Genomic DNA, 18299 nt, shown 5'->3' with positions numbered 1-18299 from the left:
ACAGAGCTGCCCTAATCTCCTTCTGGGTGGTCACAACAGATTTAGAGTCTGCAATGAGGCACGGATACATGTTCAGTTCAGATTATTCTTTCCAATGTACATTCGATCATGTTTTTTTTCCCAGTTAATTTTAAGAAATACACTTTACTGTCAAATCCTGTCCTTATTAAGTAAGAGTTTAGATATTTGATGCATTTTTAAATGACATTTTGAAGAAGTTTTCTTAAGATTATAATGGAGACAGTCTGTCAAGAATGCAGTGAGCAAAAGTGAAGGGGAACATTCCAATGGCATTACCAAGGCCCTCTGCAACCGCATACCCAGCACACAGGCTTTGCTTCGTTATGCCTAGAGGTGTAAGAATAGCTGTGAACAGCTAATAAGAATCAATGCTATTGGAGACATCTGTTTTGGTTTTCATTTTTCAGTGTTATTAGTGCTTATTGGTACAAGGCTCAGGAATGTAGCCAATCCCTTTGAAGTTAAGTGTATTGTAAGGCTAGAGGCATTGTGAGCCGTGTTGATGACCCTGTGTGTAACCTTTCAATTAAACATCCACAGTGGATGGAATGAGAAAAGACCTCCAAAAAGTGAAGTCTGGTATACTGAAAATCACATTGCTGCCATTTCAATATTCATTTTAGATTTTATAAATTAATCCAAATAAATACTAGGCTCTTTAATTTTTCAAAAATCTTTAGACTTAAAAAAAAATATCTGTGACTGTGGCCAGGTGAATGTGCCACTGTTCTTTTAGTTGTTGATACGTAATAAAAATCCTTAGTCTGTGTACAGTATAAGTAACAAGAGAAAGGAATGCTGTTTTCCCTAAAACTATATCAAAACCAAAACAACAACAACAAAAACAGATACCAACTGGAGCTGAAGTCAGCTGCCCATTATGTCATGTTTTCCTCAATGAAGTTAGTCCCGGTCACATGCACCTACAACAAAAGCCTGGATCAGAAAGGGCAATTTGACTTGTCAATAAATAGGTCTTCATAACCTCCATAGACTAGAGTGAAGTTCTCTGAAAGAGGCATTTTGCTGATCAAAAGGAATTCAATGCAGTCTTGGGAAACTAAGAGCTATCCTGTCACTCAGGAATGGCAGCAAAATATTGTCTGATGGTCCTGAGCGTATGGTGTTCTCTAGAGGCATCTCAGTGTAGAAGATGGTTGATTAAAGAGATTGTCTTAAAGGCAATGATAGTGTAATCTGGAGAAAGTTGAGAATGGTGAACTAAGCAGAACAACCACTATTTTTTAGTGAGAAATAGCATACATTGGATCCAAAACCAGGAAATCTTTTGAAACATCTCACAATCTCATAAACCTGTTCCTATCTCTAAACAGTAACCCCTATGAAAGGTACTGTCATCAGAACAAAGAGAAAGGTATCTATCTGTAATGCACTGTATCCTGGAGGACAGCACAAAGTTTATATGGCCTTTGCACAAATCTAGCAAGTCTATTTTATTACCTATCAAGACATGATGCAAGTTCTTCCTAACTGTCTTGAGAAAAAGGAAGTGACAGTGTCTGTGCACTTGTCTTGAACTCTACATCTGGTCAATTAAGGAAGCTGAAGTTTAAATGGCATGGAGTAACTGGTACCTGGTATGAATGACACCTAATGCTGACTATATGCAATATTAAAAAGTAAGTGTAGACAAAGAGAAGTGAATAATCAGCCTTATGGAATGACAAAAAACAGTATGATAGGTGAACAGTGGCAGTGGTACTTTATCACTCTTCATTGCTTCTCATTAGTAGTGGAGAAGACAAGCTCAGGTTTTCCAGCAATTGGTGTCAAGTTTGACCTTGTTAATTTTTTTATATTTTTTTTTTTATAGCGTGATTAATACAATTATTTAATTGAACTTAAATGGAAACAGTTACAAATATTAGCAAGAGTAAAAAAGTAACAAAAATGGGCCAAGAGGGAGATGAGAAAAGTGGCAGAAGTTAGCCTCAGAGAAAACACGTTACAGTCTACACATAAGTGGGAGACGAATTATTTAGGATTGTAAAAGCAGAAATGATTGAAGGAATGAATAATGGGAAAACTTGGGCTGGCAGCGAACTCTGCTGGGCTGTGACAAAGTCTCATAAGCAATGGGTGGAGTATCTCACTAAGGGCATTTAAATCAAATAGATCAAGGTAGAGCATAAAATATCTTCTGGAAAAAATACCTATCTTAGTCTACTGGGATGAGATAAGAGAGTTTACAGTGCCCATAAATTCAATTTGTGTTTTAGCACAGGCCATCAACTTTGGTCTTGAGACACAGCTTGGCTTTCAGCTTTAGAAAGGACAAAAACAGTTGCTTTAGGGTTATCAAACATTGCCAGGTAAGAGTCCTGATAAAGCCTACTCCTGAAATTTCCTAAGCAACTGTGAAGCTCTCCTGTGATGAAGCACCAAATTTATGTGTGTACAGAGGTATCATCAGGGTGTAAAATTTTTAGGGTCTTCTCTGAATATGACCTTCATTGGGAATTTACAGAAGAGAGTATATGATTTGAATGGAGCTGGGTCTGACTGAAGTGCCCATAAGGCTAGTTAATTTTAATTTTCTTCGATGTATGTCTTCTGTGAGAGCATTAGTTCTTACCCTCAACTTTGCCCAAGAAACATATATTTTCTAATGCCTACTGTTAGTCCAGGACATGAGACCATGCAGCGCCCATCTGTGAATCTCTAATTAAGTATTAGTGACACCTGCATCATGCTTTACTCATGTTATTCAAGATGGAGATGGGCACTTCCATCCTGTTAAATGTCATTTTTTGTTTCACCATTATGTGAATGTCTTCCTTCTGAGGTCTATCTCTTAGACCCAGTCTATAAAACCCCCGGCAGATGACCATGCAATGCTATACGGGAACAGCTTTGGTGAGCATCAATAGTGTAGACTTAAATTCACTCTGTGCTCTCACAGGATGATTCTTTCACTGAATAAAATCATATGTATGCACACAATTATCTGACCCTGTTGTAGTTAACCCAGCAGGCAGCTAAGCACCACATGGACCTTTGCTCCCTTCCCTCTCCCTCCCAGTGGGATGGGAGAGAGAAGCTGAGGGTGGGGGGTGGGTGGTGGAAGGTAAAACTAATGGGTTGAGTAAAGACAGTGTAATAGGACAGAAAATGAAGGGAAAATAATGATAATAATTATGATAAAGGTCTATAAAACAGTGATGCACAATGCAATTGCTCACCACCTTCTGACTGATGCCCAGCCAGACTTCAAGCAGTACTCCTCCTCCAGTTCTGGCCAACCACCTCAGTTTATTGTTCCACATGATGCCATATGGCAGGGATACCCCTTTGGACAGTTAGGGTAAGCTGTCCTGGTTGTGTCCCCTCACAGCTTTTTGTGTACCCCCAGACTCCTTGCTGGCAGGACAGTATAAGATGAAAAGTCCTTGGCTCAGGGTAAGAACTGCTCTGCAACAACTAAAATGTCAGCAAATGTGCTATCAGCATTATTCTCATCCTAAATCTAAAACACCTAAATCTAAAACACCAGCTATTAGGAAGAGAATTAAATACCATTCAAAACCAGGACAGACCCCCCTCCCAGCTTTGTTCAAAACTGCAGGATCAAAGTCAATGTTTACATAAACCCATTAACATAAACTCATATAAGTGGGGAAATGAAATAAGTTTAAAATTACTCTTAGTAACTCCTTGTTTTTTAGCTAGCCAGGCTTTCAGCACCATTCAAAGCTGTACTTGCAAAAATTCAGAAGTCTGGTCATCAAAACTCTCTGATAATTATTTGCCTGGATGCATGTGCTTATTAATAGAAAATATTAGCAGATACAGGATCAGTACTGTGTTTTTATGGGGAGTCTCTCATACCAATATCAAGTTTGATGTGAAAAATCTTTAACCAAAAAAAGATTTTTTAAAGGGTTGTTTGCTAGATGACTTAATTCACAGAAAATTGATGGGGATATAAAATGAGAGCTGTGGAGTTCTTATGGTTATGGTAGCATGGTTAACCCAAAGAAAAATCAGTGTGATTTTTCTAATTTGCAGGCATCACCACTGAGGAAAAACAAAAAAACAAACAAACAAACAAATTGAAATGATGAAAACAATGATGATAGAAAAAAAAAACTCTCCTGATTATTACTTTTTTTTAATTAGGTATTCAGGCACATATGCTTTATTAAAACATACTAGCACCAGGAATTGAAGCATTTTTTTTTGTGCTAATAAAAATAACAGATGTCACTGAAAACAAAATTTTGCTCAAAGTCTCCATAAAGGACATTTTATTCCTTTTAAATGACAAAATGGAAATGTACAGTAGGAGCTGTAAACATTTCTTTATGGATTATCACATTCAAATTTCTTCAGAAAAATGCAGACATGAAGAGAAACAAAATGGAAATCAGTATGCCTCAAACAAGTTCTTAACACAATGACCAGTAAAACCAGGAAAATGTTATTCTTAAGGGGAGAACTGGTACAAACTGGAGCCCCATTTATAAGTACATATGGAAATGTTTTATCCAACTTCCAAAAGATGTTTAGTAGCTTCTAGTCTTCCAAAATATTGGGAACACCTATGTTCCTTTATCTTGTCAGAGACAACTGACAAAAAAGAGATCCCTTTTTATTATTATTGTTGTTGTTGTTGTCATTATTATCATTGTTATCATTATTATCATTGTTATCATTATTATCATTATTATTAATAAGCTATGGCTGCCATTTTTATATCATTTATCTGTGCTTACTCATATGGGAATAGGGTGAGTAACTGGTAATTATTCTGCACTGGATAGATAAAATAGCATACAGATTTGTTTGGAGCTATACAACAGCACAGAAAGCATTTCTGTTATGCTGCAGAAATACAGATTTACTTAAAAGCTGTCCTCATTCAATGCATACATCCAGGAACCCTTTACTATCAACAATAGCAACAAACAAAGTAAAGCTACCAAGGGATTTTTTATTTTTATTTTTTTTCCATATCAAAGAAGTAGTCTATATTATTTACTTATTTATTTTTTAGCTTCTAGACATCATTAAATTGCTGTTTCCCAGTACAGACAGCAAGGAGATTTTTTAGGCCAAAAACTCATTTTCTTTGATAACCTGTGTAAGAATGCACTTACATTTTTTTCACCTGATGACTGGTTAAGAAGAAGTGAGATGGCACACTGGGACAGTGGATAGAAATGTGGAACAAAGAAAACTAGCCCACCGTGAAAGTGGAAGTAAGAAAACTGCACATTCCTGTGCCTAGGGCTTCTTCACACCTCAGTATCCTTAATTATGTTCCAGGCTATTTTGGCATTCCTTCTATTTGCATTTAGATCTTTCATCAGGAAGTTAATGTTCTCAGCACAAGTAATATCTCAAACCCCATAAATCCTAATGTTTAATACGTTAACGATATAGAGATAAGTATTTAATTTTACTTTATGCATGACAGAGAAACCAATGACAAATAGCACTGAGTAATATTTATGAGTTCCATGCCTGGAGGAATTATAAGCACCTTAAATTATTGTAAATTTTGACAAGGCACATACATTGAAGACTTTATAAAACTTTATGCATGTAACTACAACACTGTTCATCTCCCTGCCATAGTTCAGCTCCTGATTTTTTAAGCTGCTGTGATCACAAAAATGTATCTTCCCAGTCTGAAATAACCTGTGAGAATGTCTCTAATTGTCCTGCTTGATTTCACTCTGGCCTGCAGCTACCAGCTGTGTTCTGAAATGTGCCATGAAAAGCGCAATAAGAAAACTGTCAGAGCGTTGTGGAAATAGCAGAAGGGATAGATGATATATTCATCATGGCTAGAAACAAAATAAGATTCTTCTTTCCTTCTTTTCTTTCATTATTTTTATATTAACATTACGTGTTCTGCATCTTCCCATCTGGAATCCCTTCCCAGCTACCTGAATTGTCTTATAGGAGTGTCCAGAATGGGTGTCCTACCTGTTTTTGGGAAACTCCAAATTCCTATAGGATTCCTACAAAGATAATCAAACAAAAACCTGGTAGCTAGAACATTCATATTCATCTGCTAACAATTTGCTTTCATGAGTTTCTCAAAGTTCAGCTGCAGTAAGCTAAAAATCTTTTTGTAGGCACAGACTGGTTGCTTGCTGAATAACAGCTGGAGAAAGAAAAGTAAGTACAGCACGAGTTTCTGTGAGTGTCTTAAAACAGTTCATCAATGAAGAATGATGAGCTACAGGAAGAGAAGATTAATGATAACAAGGGAAATTTATAGGAAACCATTTAATGTCTTGGGTTCTCAAGTGAACCTTATATATGGATTCAAAAGAGAAGTAAAAAATGTCCTTGAAGTGCCAGCTTCTCAAGTTATTGTATTTGGCTCTGTTGTTGGTGGCTAATTGAAATTGCCTTGATAGGCACAGAAAATATTTACAGATACTAACAACAGGAAATGAGTAACTTGTGCAAAATGACACAGTCACCAACCACTATAATTGACAAAGGGCACCCTGGAAGGTGCACTAACTATACAAAAGACATAAAAGATATTTTCTGATGCACTATTTTAAGAACATTGTAATGAGGAGTAGACACCAGAATTAATGGAAAGTAACCTGATACATGAATAAAAAGGGGGGAAAACAGAAAACTGTCTATTTAACCTCAAATAGGTTTTCCTTTGAAAAAACATATTTAGAACAGAGGTAGTGGTTAGGTTATAAAATAGGCATGATTTTGCATCTGGGATTCATGACATCATGTAACTAAGCGTGATGAAATGAAGAGGGGGTAGGAGGTAGGAATTTTTCTGTTTGGAGTCATGTCTAAACCAGTGGAGAGGTAGTTCCTCCACTCTAGATATCAAATCTCACCACACATCCTTTTGTACCACTGCACCACATCAATGTGAACCCAGTGCAGTCCATGGCCTCTGCATAGCAGGACGTACAAGACATATGCACTAGGATATTCACTTTTGATGGCAGAAGAGTTGTGCTGGCAGGAAATGTAGCAGAACCAGTGTCACAGTCCTGCTTAGCAGGACTGTCTTCTCTCTTTCCTCATAATATAATCAAACTATTTGTTAAAATAAATAAATAAATAACAAATCTACAACGACAAAACAAACAAACAAACAAAATCTACTCCCTGTCCACCCCCCACCCCTCCAAAAAATAATAAAAAAACACTCCCCACAGCTAGACTCCTTTTTCCTCTTTTACTTAAGGGCAAGTTACACAGCTTATACTTTGGATGGAACCCCTTCCAACAGAAGCTGAGATTTGTTTTCACTCTTTTAATCAGGTGTGGCAGGAAACTGTTACCAGTTGTGCACAATGCATCTAGTTTCTTCCTTTCTCTGTTCTAAATGTGCTTGGATTTATTAAGGTACAGAAGACTTTGAGAAATGTGATGTTGTGGGCTTGCCAAAATAAACCACAAGTGATGATGAAGCAATAATGTATTTAACAATGTGTCGTGGAAGAGACAAGCTACAAAATCTATTTCCTATATAATTTTTGTGGTTATCTGTTCAACAGAAAGAGATTGAACTTCATAGAAACATGTATCTCTTCTCAGGCTTCTGAAAGCATCACCTCAGCCCTGATCAAAGGACCAAAGAAATAAATACTGAAAATAATACCACCACTGTCTTCAAGATGCTGGTTATGTTCACACCCTTATAATGCACTTGTGAGATGGTGAAGTTCAGCATTTACTTTGCAGGAGTCTAAAGAGACCATGGAGTGTCTGTATGTGTGCCCATGTCAGAGGGCAGGAGGACTTTTTAGCATGTTGTGCTATGACTAAATGACACTGGTACAACCCAGCCATTTGGCTTTTCATGTCACTATTATTTGCACCCTGATTAATTTGCACAGCCATTTAGACTGAGAGAAATATTTCTGAAGCTGAAAGAGTTGTGCTGGAAAGAAAACCACAGCAAAATTAAAATATACATGCCCTGAGAGCTAGGAAGGATCTACTAAGAAAAGGAGCTTCCCTTGTCTGCGTGGCACTACAGTATTGCCAGCTGGTTTAAGGAGGACAGCACAACTGTTAATCATAATTATGATTTGAAGTTCATCTATGAGGTGAAGAAGAGTTAAATAAATTACCAAAAGTCACACAGCATCAGGAGTTCTTAATCTGACTTACTGCTTACTTCTCACTTAGCCACTTCTTTCAAAGCCCATTTTAAAATTTCCTCTTTTGCTCTCATTCTCAAAAAGCATCTTACTGAAATCACAGGCTGTCCAGGGTATGCATTCGTTGAAAGTATGTCTGGTTGCTTTGAGTTTGCAAGGACAGAGCAGAGAGTGTAATCATGCAAATTGTTCTGAAAACAAGATTTTTTTTCTCTCTCTCTTTTTCTTTTCTATTTTTTTTTTTTTTTCTCCTCTCTGCTCCTGCTATTCTGTCTTTGCTGTCAGTGCTATTTCTACCCACTGTTCTCAAGATCAACAAGCAATGAAGAACAGAAATAGGAAAACAAAGAAAAATCCTGCAGTATATCACAGGAACCTTTGGGCTAAGATTGTGTTTCATTATCAAAAAGAGAAGCTGCTCAAGGGTAATGAAGGAAAGGGAGAGATGCCAAGAAAGAAAGTTCTGAAAAATAAACTTAAATTAAGGATCCCTGGAAATTAAATTGAGCTGCAATTAACTCTTTTACTTTTTTTTTTTTTTTTTTTTTTTTTCCTACAAGAAAAGGTGATCATTTTTGCATGCTAAAAATCTTCTCATCCTCGTCTTGCTTGCTTTGCTTGCATGATTATTTTATTTTATATTGAACTTTGGCCAGTGCTGTTTCAAGTTACTCCTCTACCTCTACTTTTCCTCTACTTTCTCTGTCATTCTGGGTTGAGCCTCAGGATGCCCTCCCACCCACTTAAGATATCCAAACACAATTACAATGACATACTTCCAGAAGTTCTACTCATAATACCTTTATTCCAAGTCTTTGTTTGAGAGTACAAAGTGTGAGAGTAACAAGCTCTTTTTAGCAGGACATGCAATACTGACTTCCAGACTGTGGGCTGCCTTAGTTTTGCAATGTGAAAAATGTGTTATAAGTCATGAAGACCATTTGTAGATGACACTATTTGCTGATTTTTTGTACATTATTAGGCTTTATAACTTTTTTGCCATCTTCTGGTTTAGCAATTACTGCACAGACCTCTTCAGTTTCTGTGATATTGGCATCACTGTGAGAACAGTGGAAATATCAGGATATTTCTTATTTATTTATTTATTTATTTTAGTATCAAGCTTGTGGATTTTTTTTTCTCATTATGAGTTTTGCTTCTTTTTAATATTTCAAACTATGAGCTATTGAGTAGGAGGCTAGGGACCCAAGAATTATTGAAAAATGATTTTTTTGTGTGAAAAAACAAACAAACAAACAAAAAGAGTTGTGGAGGAAATGGATGATGGAACAATCAAAGATAATTCCAAGGATAAGCAATAGTGATTGTGCTTTCCAGCACTGGTTCAGTCAAACTGATAAGGATCAAACACATCTGATCTGATGCTCGGGGAGCTGGAAATGAATTGGAGCCACTTAGATTCCCTATCAATATGTGCACACATAAGCAGCTCGTGCAGTACCAGGCCTGCATTAATGGAACATCTTCACATAGGAACAGCCATGTATGGAAGCCACTGGGCCATGCTGGTTGAGGTCAGGCACCTCAGAGATTGCCAGCTCCTACCCTGTTGTCTTAGGCTGATCATGGACACTCATTGGTGGGCAGTTGCATTCAAAGGGTTGGTATCAGTGCAATAAATCTGGTTTTGGGGCTGTTGTCTACTGCTATGAAAGATCAGGTCCAGGCCACAGGCCAGGCAGTTTTCACTAGCATCCACATATTTAAGAAAAATGAATAACAAAACATAAAATTTATCCTCTACTTGGTTTGTTGGAAATCTTGCAAAGATTTTTAAAAGCATATTCCAAAGCTTTTCTTAATAAAGATGCATGGTTCTCTTGCCTTTCTCCACAGCCTTAACTGGATAAAATAAGGATGTTGACCCTCTGCAGCCTCTGTTCAAGCAACTGAGTTACTTGTGTGTGGAGGAGGAAATTTTAAGTGTTTGGAGCAGAGGCAGGCTGGTAACCAAACAAGGTTTAAGAATTGTGAGGCTTTCTCTACTCTCTGAACTAACTAAAATATTTTGGGGAAAGAATTTTCCTGTACTCCTGAACAAATGTTTCAAGAGAATATTTAAAATATTTCTGTCAGTGCCTTCTAGCACTAAAACTAATTAAGTTGCTTTCATGTCTTGGAGTACTGCACATGCTTGCTTCCAGCAGGATGGCAAAGTGCCGGCACTGCCAGGAGATCTGTGTCAATGTGTGAGGTACCTCTGCAGGAAAAAGTAAATGACAGTCAGAAATTGGTAGCTGGTGTTTCTAATATAGACCCAAGAAGCTAAGACTGACGTTTGCTGGCAGCAGGTTTGTTTTGGTTAAACATCTTTTTTCTTTAGCCAAGGAAAAATACTCATACAAAAATTACTTGATCCACAGTAGAAGAATAGGATTAGTATCAGGAAAATGTGTCCGGTATCAGGCTTCTCTGATACAAACCTCTGTCCCTGAATAAGATTCATTCTTTCCCAGCTGAGCTGATGGGAAGTTCCTGCTCTTACAGAGAAGTGTACAGTCTGCTGCTGTTGTGTTGTATTTACTCTCGTGTTATGCTTACTCTTGTGTTATGCCCTTTTGCAGGGTTCAAGAGTTCTTCCATAAAACTCCAGGCTATAGATCCTGATATAAGTAGCCTATGTTGCTGCTGTCCCAAAAGGGATTTTATAAATGGGGTGCTAGAGCCTTCATGAAATGCTTGTCAACCCAGCACTGCTTGCTTATTCCAGGTTCACTGGAAGGAGACCTCAATTCAATCTTCAGCCTGTCGTGGCAATTTCTTTCACACATTTTCTCTATCTTTTTTCCATAGTCATCTTTCAGTGAGATCTCTCCAACACTGCCAACCAGCTCCTCCAGGCTGTGAAGTCTGGCACAGAGAGAGACAAAGAGAGACTGAGTCATTTACAAAAACAAGGCACCTCCCATTATTTTAGCACACTGGAGTGGACTACTGCTGGGAGAACTTGAGTGCCAAACAATAAATGAATCCTCTCCGGTTAATCGTCACCCCTGCCAGTGAGATGGAGGTTGGTTGCTCTTGCAATAAAAGACAAAAGTCTTTTCTTCTGCTCTTTGTTGCCTGTAACAAAGCTGGTTGGATGCAGCTGGGATCAGGCCCACAGCTGATCCTCCTCTTCCCCGCCCCTGGTCCATTCCATTCAGCTCAGCTGGTGTCACCCAGACAATAGGAAAGCTGTGTTTGTTGCATCTCAGGATGTTAGGTCTATAGTTTGGACATTCTGGAATATGCATGTATTCTCTCCATTGATGTTCAGGGGATTGATACCTCTTTGTCTGGTTTGCTTCATTGTAAGGTAAAACGGAATAAGAGATAATGCCACAGCTTAGAAATATAGATGCAGGGTGATGTAAAAGGAATGAGAAATAAATATTTCAGACATGAGACCTGAAACCACACTTTTGGTGGGGTAGTGGGAGCTAGTTATATGAGCTGTGCTGCCCGACTGTAGGATTTTGTCAGGCAGGGTCCTTTTCGCAAAACAAAGTCCTGGTCCATGTTCAGATAACAGATTGACCTGGTACAAGACATCAAGTTAATTTACTAGTTCTTCCTGGCCTCTGGAATGTAGCTCTCCATGCAAGAGTGAACAGGCAGGTCTGACTCATCTGTAAATGGACAACCTGTCAGAAAATGATGATCAGAAAACAGTGTTCTGTTTTAGAGTGCCAGAACATTGCTTCCCAATGTGTTTGATGTAGGTGCATTAAAAGAACAGGATATTTTTTTCCACTCTCCATTTCTATATTTTTGTGGTTACTTTTCTCCCAGCTTACGAGCCAGCAGGCATATCCTAGCAGGTCCACTTTCTCCCCACTTGTGTCTCGGTAAGAGATAGCTATAAAAAGTATGCCTGTCTCATTAGGACCTAACCTTTTTGCCTGCTTCCCCACAGTTTGCCCTACTGGTCCTTACAGCAAATCAGTGCATAACATCCTCACTTCCTTAAAGCACACTGCTACCAATATGTATCTACCTTTTGTGCAGTTTATCATAAGTTGTGGCTAAACTTATTTTATTCTGCATATCAGTCTAAGAAACCATCCATGTTCACATCTGCACTGAACACCTAAGATACGGTGCCAAGTGCTGTGGGTTAAATAAAAACATACTCTTTTCCAGACTATACCCAAGGAGCTAGAGAAAAGTCAGAATGGCAGTGGTGTCCTTCCCCCTCCTCTCTGCTGCTGAATAACTGTTCTCATGCCTTCAGCTCAGAGGGCAGTGAAGGCTGAAAAGCATCTTTAAAGAACCATAGAGACATAGAATGGCTTGCATTGGAAGGGGCATTTAAGATCATATAACTCCAACTCCCAGCCATAGACAGGGATGTCACCCACTAGATCAGGTTGCTCAGGGCCTCATCCAACCAGGTCTTGAACACCTCCAGGGATGGGGCATCCCCACATTCTCTGGGCAACCTGTTCCAGTGCCTCACCACCCTCTGAGTGAAGAATTTCCACCTAACCTGTAATCTAAATCTCCCCTCTTTTAGTTTACACCATTCCCCCTTGTCCTGTCATTATCTGACAAAGCAAAAAGTTGCTGTCCATCTTTAAGTGCCCTTTAAGTACTGAAAAGCTGCAGTAAGGTCACCCTGGAGCCTTCTCTTCTTTAGGCTGAACAGCCCCAGCTCTTTCAGCCTTTCTTCATAGGAGAGGTGCTCCAGTCCTCTGATCATCTTTGTGGCCCTCTGCTGGACCTGTTCGAACAGATGAAATTCCTTCTTGTGCAGGGGACCCCAGACCTGGATACAGTACTCCCAGTGGAGTCTCACAAGGGCAGAGTAGAGGGGGACAATCACCTCCCTTGACCTGCTGGCCACTCCTCTCTTGATGCAGCCCAGGATGCAGTTGGTCTTCTGGCCTGCAAGCGTGCACTGCTGGCTTATGTCAAGCTTTTAATCCACCAGAACCACCAAGTCCTTCACTGCAGAGCTTCTTTCAATTTCTTCTCCTAGTCTGTAGTCTTGTCCAGGATTGCCCAGATGCAGCCCCTTGCAGTAAAGGGCTGATTTGAGTTGTGTTTACCTATACACACACACAAGTAAAACTTGAGACAAATGTTTTTTTACTTTCCCAACATAACCAATCTCAAATTCTCTTGCATATAATGTTAAATGACTCTTAGTCCATTTACAATTTTGGAATAATGTGTTTCCTGAGTTTTGGATGTCGTTGTATTATTGATAGTTAGGGTGTTCCATCTGCATATGAACACTTGTAGTCCCTCTGCAAAAGCACCTAGAAGCCTGTGGAAATCGAATATATATTCAGGACTCAACAATTCTTTCCTGAAATATTCTAACATAGCAGCAGAATTTCATCACCTACCTCACTACCAAATTCTTTTCAGATCTTATCTTTTCCAGTCATAAGCTGGAAAAGATGCATGATACAATATCTTACCAGTGCTGCAGGGGATGTGACTCCATATGTAATTTGTGAGATAGATGTTGGGAGTGTCCCTAACTAAAATTGAGGATAAAACTACTAAGCATGGTGCTGAAATGGTGGATCACCCCCTGGCCTGGTCTAGGATTTCCAGAGGGCTCCTAGGATCTAAGTGCCAAAATGCTACTGTATATCAATTAAAATAGTGTGTCTAACTCATTTCCCTGAAACTCACTGCTCATCCTTCCCATTATATTCCTTACAGCTTTTGGGTTGTGATTACATTAAAAATAATATAGACTTTGATGATACCAGACAACACTGGTAGAGCAACCAAAGTATGAAATATTTTGTATTTGAATAACTTTGTATGAATAACTGGGCTGACAGGGCAAACTGAAAAATTCAGTGTCATCCCTTATGTACAGAAGATAGCTAGACTCAGAGAAAAGTGCCTTTGTGTCTAATCAGCTCACACTGTATATTTCTTCATGTAGAAAATAGAAAAAGGAACATCTCAGACCATAGGATTTTTTTTATTATTATTATTATTTTTTTTTTTTTTCCCTTAACACTTTTCTGTTATGGTTCTGCTCTGAGGATTCTGTGAGAGGAAAGATGTGAGAGGAGGCTTTAAAATGCATTTTGTGTGTGTAACCTCAGTTTTCCATGAAGCACTGAGCATATAATTTTTTTCAAGAACTAATCTCTTACTAGTGTGTGGTCACTCACTGTCTGAATAATGTTATCCCTCCCCTAGCCTTGCACTGAAATCAAACATTAGTAATACTGAAAGCTGACTGTAAACCATTCAGTTTCACCAGAATCCAGGGAGGAAAAAGTTAGTCTATGGAAGTATTAGAAGAAAGGAAAATATTTCCTGCAGAGGAGTAAAAATTTGTGATGGGTTTCACAGTGAACTCTAATAAGTGCTGTATTTACATTTTTTGGTATTGTTTTTGTTTTCCAAGTTAAATGGAACATTATGATTTTTTGTTTTTGTTTGCTTCATAATAAAGGTATTCCTGTTATTCAGCTCTTTATCTGTGTGTTGTCTCCTCTTTATTTACCCACCAAATGGAAGGGGTTTTTTGTTCTCTCTATCCCGTTTTTCTTCCATGTGAGATCACACACAAAAGAGCAGGATGCAAATTTCACAGCTGTAATGTTCTTTATTAGAATTCCATACATACATAGAAAATTTACTGTGATTGATCATGTAACACAGTGCTTTATAATTTTTGTTGCAACTTAAGACTATTCAAGACACTTTTGAAATGGATAAAGATTGCAACTATTCTCTATGGCATTGTCTGCTAATGCTTTATTACTAGTGGATTATATACAATTCTTCATAGCAAATTATTAAAGAATAAATTGATCTTTAATAGGAAATTATTAAACCACTTGAAATAAAATCTTAGTAGATTTTTGAAATGAGTATTTCAAACAAATATTTGAACTCCATACTTTACATATACTTCTGTACTCTTTTATTTTGCACTCAAAATTCTTGAAGTTTATATTCTATTAAACCTTTGAGTTACTTGCCTATTATCTCAGTGCTATGTGAAATATCATGGTCTCTCTCAAATGAAATATATCAGCAGTGATCAAAGCACTCATATGAAGTTTCAACATCAATTTTTTGTGTCCATGCTGAAATGGCAGAACATATCTTCACACTTCCTTTCCAGTTTGTTTAAGCTCCCAGTCTTACACAAATTTTCATCCTTGAGTTGCAGTTATTTGTAGGATTGACCCTGTTAAGCTCTAGCTGAAACATATTGCAGAGTAGGGACCGTTGATCTTCCTTCCTCAAGTATCCTCAGCTGCCTCTACCATTTCTCCTACAGCTTTGTGTGGTTGTGAAGGAGCCACCTGATAACTTCATGAGCTCAGGTGCTGTTGGCATCAAAGCCACTACTGGGTGGAATAGGACACACATTTAATACCCAGCTTCATAAAGGGCATTGCAGTCCACACAGAGCTTCCTGCTGCTGTGCTAGGTTCGGTAGCAAAACTGAGCCAGATGCTGCCTAAAGGAGCTTGGCTGGACAAACCCAATGCTGTTGCTCTTACATTCTTACAGGACCCACAGCCACTGCTGACAGGCACATCCACAGGTGACCTAGGCAGGCAAACTGACAATAAATCAAAGAGATGGAATAAAAAAGTTTCATATTTGCAAATGCAAGTTTTGGGGGAGAATATTCACACAGCAGTTTAGAAACTAGCTGGATGCTTAAAATTGAAGTATTCTTGCTGTCACAGTAGAACAGTACTGGTAATGTGCAGGACTCAGATTCAAAGCTCCCTGATGGCAACAGAGATGTCATGTGGATGTCTGGTATATTCTTGGAAAGTGAGATATCAGCTTATGCAGCTCGCTGGAACAGCCTGTTCTGTGTGACTGTAGTGGGTTTATATGGCAAGGTTTTGGTTGCAGGGGACCATAGGCTCTGGTCAGCAGTGGGGCCCTTATCTAACATGGGTCAGCTTCTAGATTCTTCTCAAAGTCACCCCTACAGCCCCCTGCTACAAAAACCTTGCCATGTAAACCCACTATAGTGACATGCACAGTTTCATTCTGGCCTGGAGAATGGAAGTCCTAAATGGTTTCAAAGCATATGGGACTCCTGAGTACAACCAAAGCCTGATGAGTCAGCACATTAGCATGGCTGAAGGAACTCCACTGGCACCATCCAAGAGCAAAACCTATGCCATTGGCAGGTATAATAATTTAACCTACTGCTACACATTCTGTAATATATAAAGACTTTGGCAAGAAACATGTTAAGAATTATGATAGCTATGGTCTGGAGATTAACAAATATTTTACCTGTTTTCAAAAAGGGCTTGCTGGGTTAATTATAGCTAAAAGTATTCCTGATATCCACAAATGCAACCTGTCTCTTCTCAGATTTAGATCCACTTTGTCCTATTTTAATGACTGAAAGTTTGGAGGAAACAAAAAGTTTCAACTGGCATCTACCTACTTGGGTAGTTGAAAAATTTGTCCATTTGTTAGCACACATGAAGAGGTTGGGCAGGTAGTTTGTGTTAAGTTTATTCTCTACACCAGTTTCTTTCTGTACCTGTTTAGAATAAATAAATCTAAATTTTCTAGACTTAGTTACAGCAGAAAATAGATCATGAACACTGCAGCACAACAGAAAAAAATATGTAGGTGGGAACTTGTACAATGAGTACAGACATTTAGAAATGGACATCCCTCATCCTACCGATTTTACTCATAGAAACTGAGTACACATTGAAATTGTGTAGTTTTGTGTGTTGAATTTGTGAGCTGTGAAACTGAAACATTGAAATTCTGCTCATGGCTCTGAGTGGCTCAAGATGCTCAGAGTGAGTATGATGTTCTTGATACGATTGAACAACAGAACTGTGTTTATGGAGTCATCACAGGCAGATGTATATTGACTAATAGACAATACAATGGATTCTGTAACTGTGACAATCAACCGTCCTATGTGGTACATGCACCTACATTTCTGACCTGAGATGAAAAACTAATGCAGTAGTGTGTGAAAAACATAGCACTGATGTGGTCTGATCAGGAGTGGAGTTTTGGAAGGCACGCTTTGACAGAGGAACTCCAGCAAGGCTAATATGAGCCCAGGGCTTCTTTTTAACCAACAACATTGCAATACTAGTGAACAAATTCATCAGATGTTGCTAAGTATGTTGAGAACTTAAGGGACAGATTAGATTACACAGCAAGTCAGAACATCCTTTTTGAGGTTTGAATCTGATGTCCCCAAGATGAGTTATCTTGGAGACACAATTTTTTCTGATGTTTGAACAAGAGCCAGGATTACCTGCATTTGCTTTGGTGTGTTAGAACTTTGATACCCTCACCAACAAGACATCAAATTACAAAATAAAATTTAGATATATAAAAAAAAAAGGTTAGTTCAGATGTTTATATACCTTCTTAGAAGCACAAGTTGAGGGACAATAGTCTGTTGCAAAATCCAGGTGTAAATGATATAATATAATATAATATAATATAATATAACATAACATAATATAATATAATATACCAAAACAAGATAGGCACTATCTTACTTGAAAATAGGAATAGTAGAAATTAAGAGAGTCAATTAAGGCCATATATGAGAAGTGCCATGAGAACAGTGCATAGGGAATAACCTATTAACCACAGGAAAAAATAGTAAGCAAGCTGGGATTTGGAGCAGACTAGGAAAAGAGCTGGGAAAGATTCAGACCCCAGAATCTGTAGTCTGTCAGGAGGAACAATCGATAAGTCGCACATATTGAAAAGTAATGAAATGAATTTTTTGAAGCCTACTACCCTTTGGAAACAGGACTGCACTTAAGAATTCCTGTTCCAGACCAGACTGCTAGTCTGGGAGTTGACTTCACCTGCCACCACAGATAACAATGTGAGTCTTTTAAACAAAGAGGCCAGGAAGATCAGTTATTTTCGTGCCAGATTATTACCAGCATTGATTTTGGACTTGGGACCTGTTTTGTTATGGCTGTTGATTCCTTAGAAAAGGACAAGGTCTCTGGTGCACACACACAGAGAGTATCCAAGTACAAATTCTTTGCTTCCTTTATGAAAAAGTCAAATGTTACTGTCTGAAATTGCCTGCAAGAAGCATTTCCCTGAATTAAGAGTTTTCCAGCATTAATCAGGGTGACAGAGTTGTTAGATAAATACGCTGCTGAACTACATGCTATA

The sequence above is a fragment of the Oxyura jamaicensis genome, chromosome 17, assembly GCF_011077185.1.
Source record: "Oxyura jamaicensis isolate SHBP4307 breed ruddy duck chromosome 17, BPBGC_Ojam_1.0, whole genome shotgun sequence".
In the NCBI taxonomy this organism is placed as follows: Eukaryota; Metazoa; Chordata; class Aves; order Anseriformes; family Anatidae; genus Oxyura; species Oxyura jamaicensis.
Note: the sequence above shows the minus strand (reverse complement) of the source record.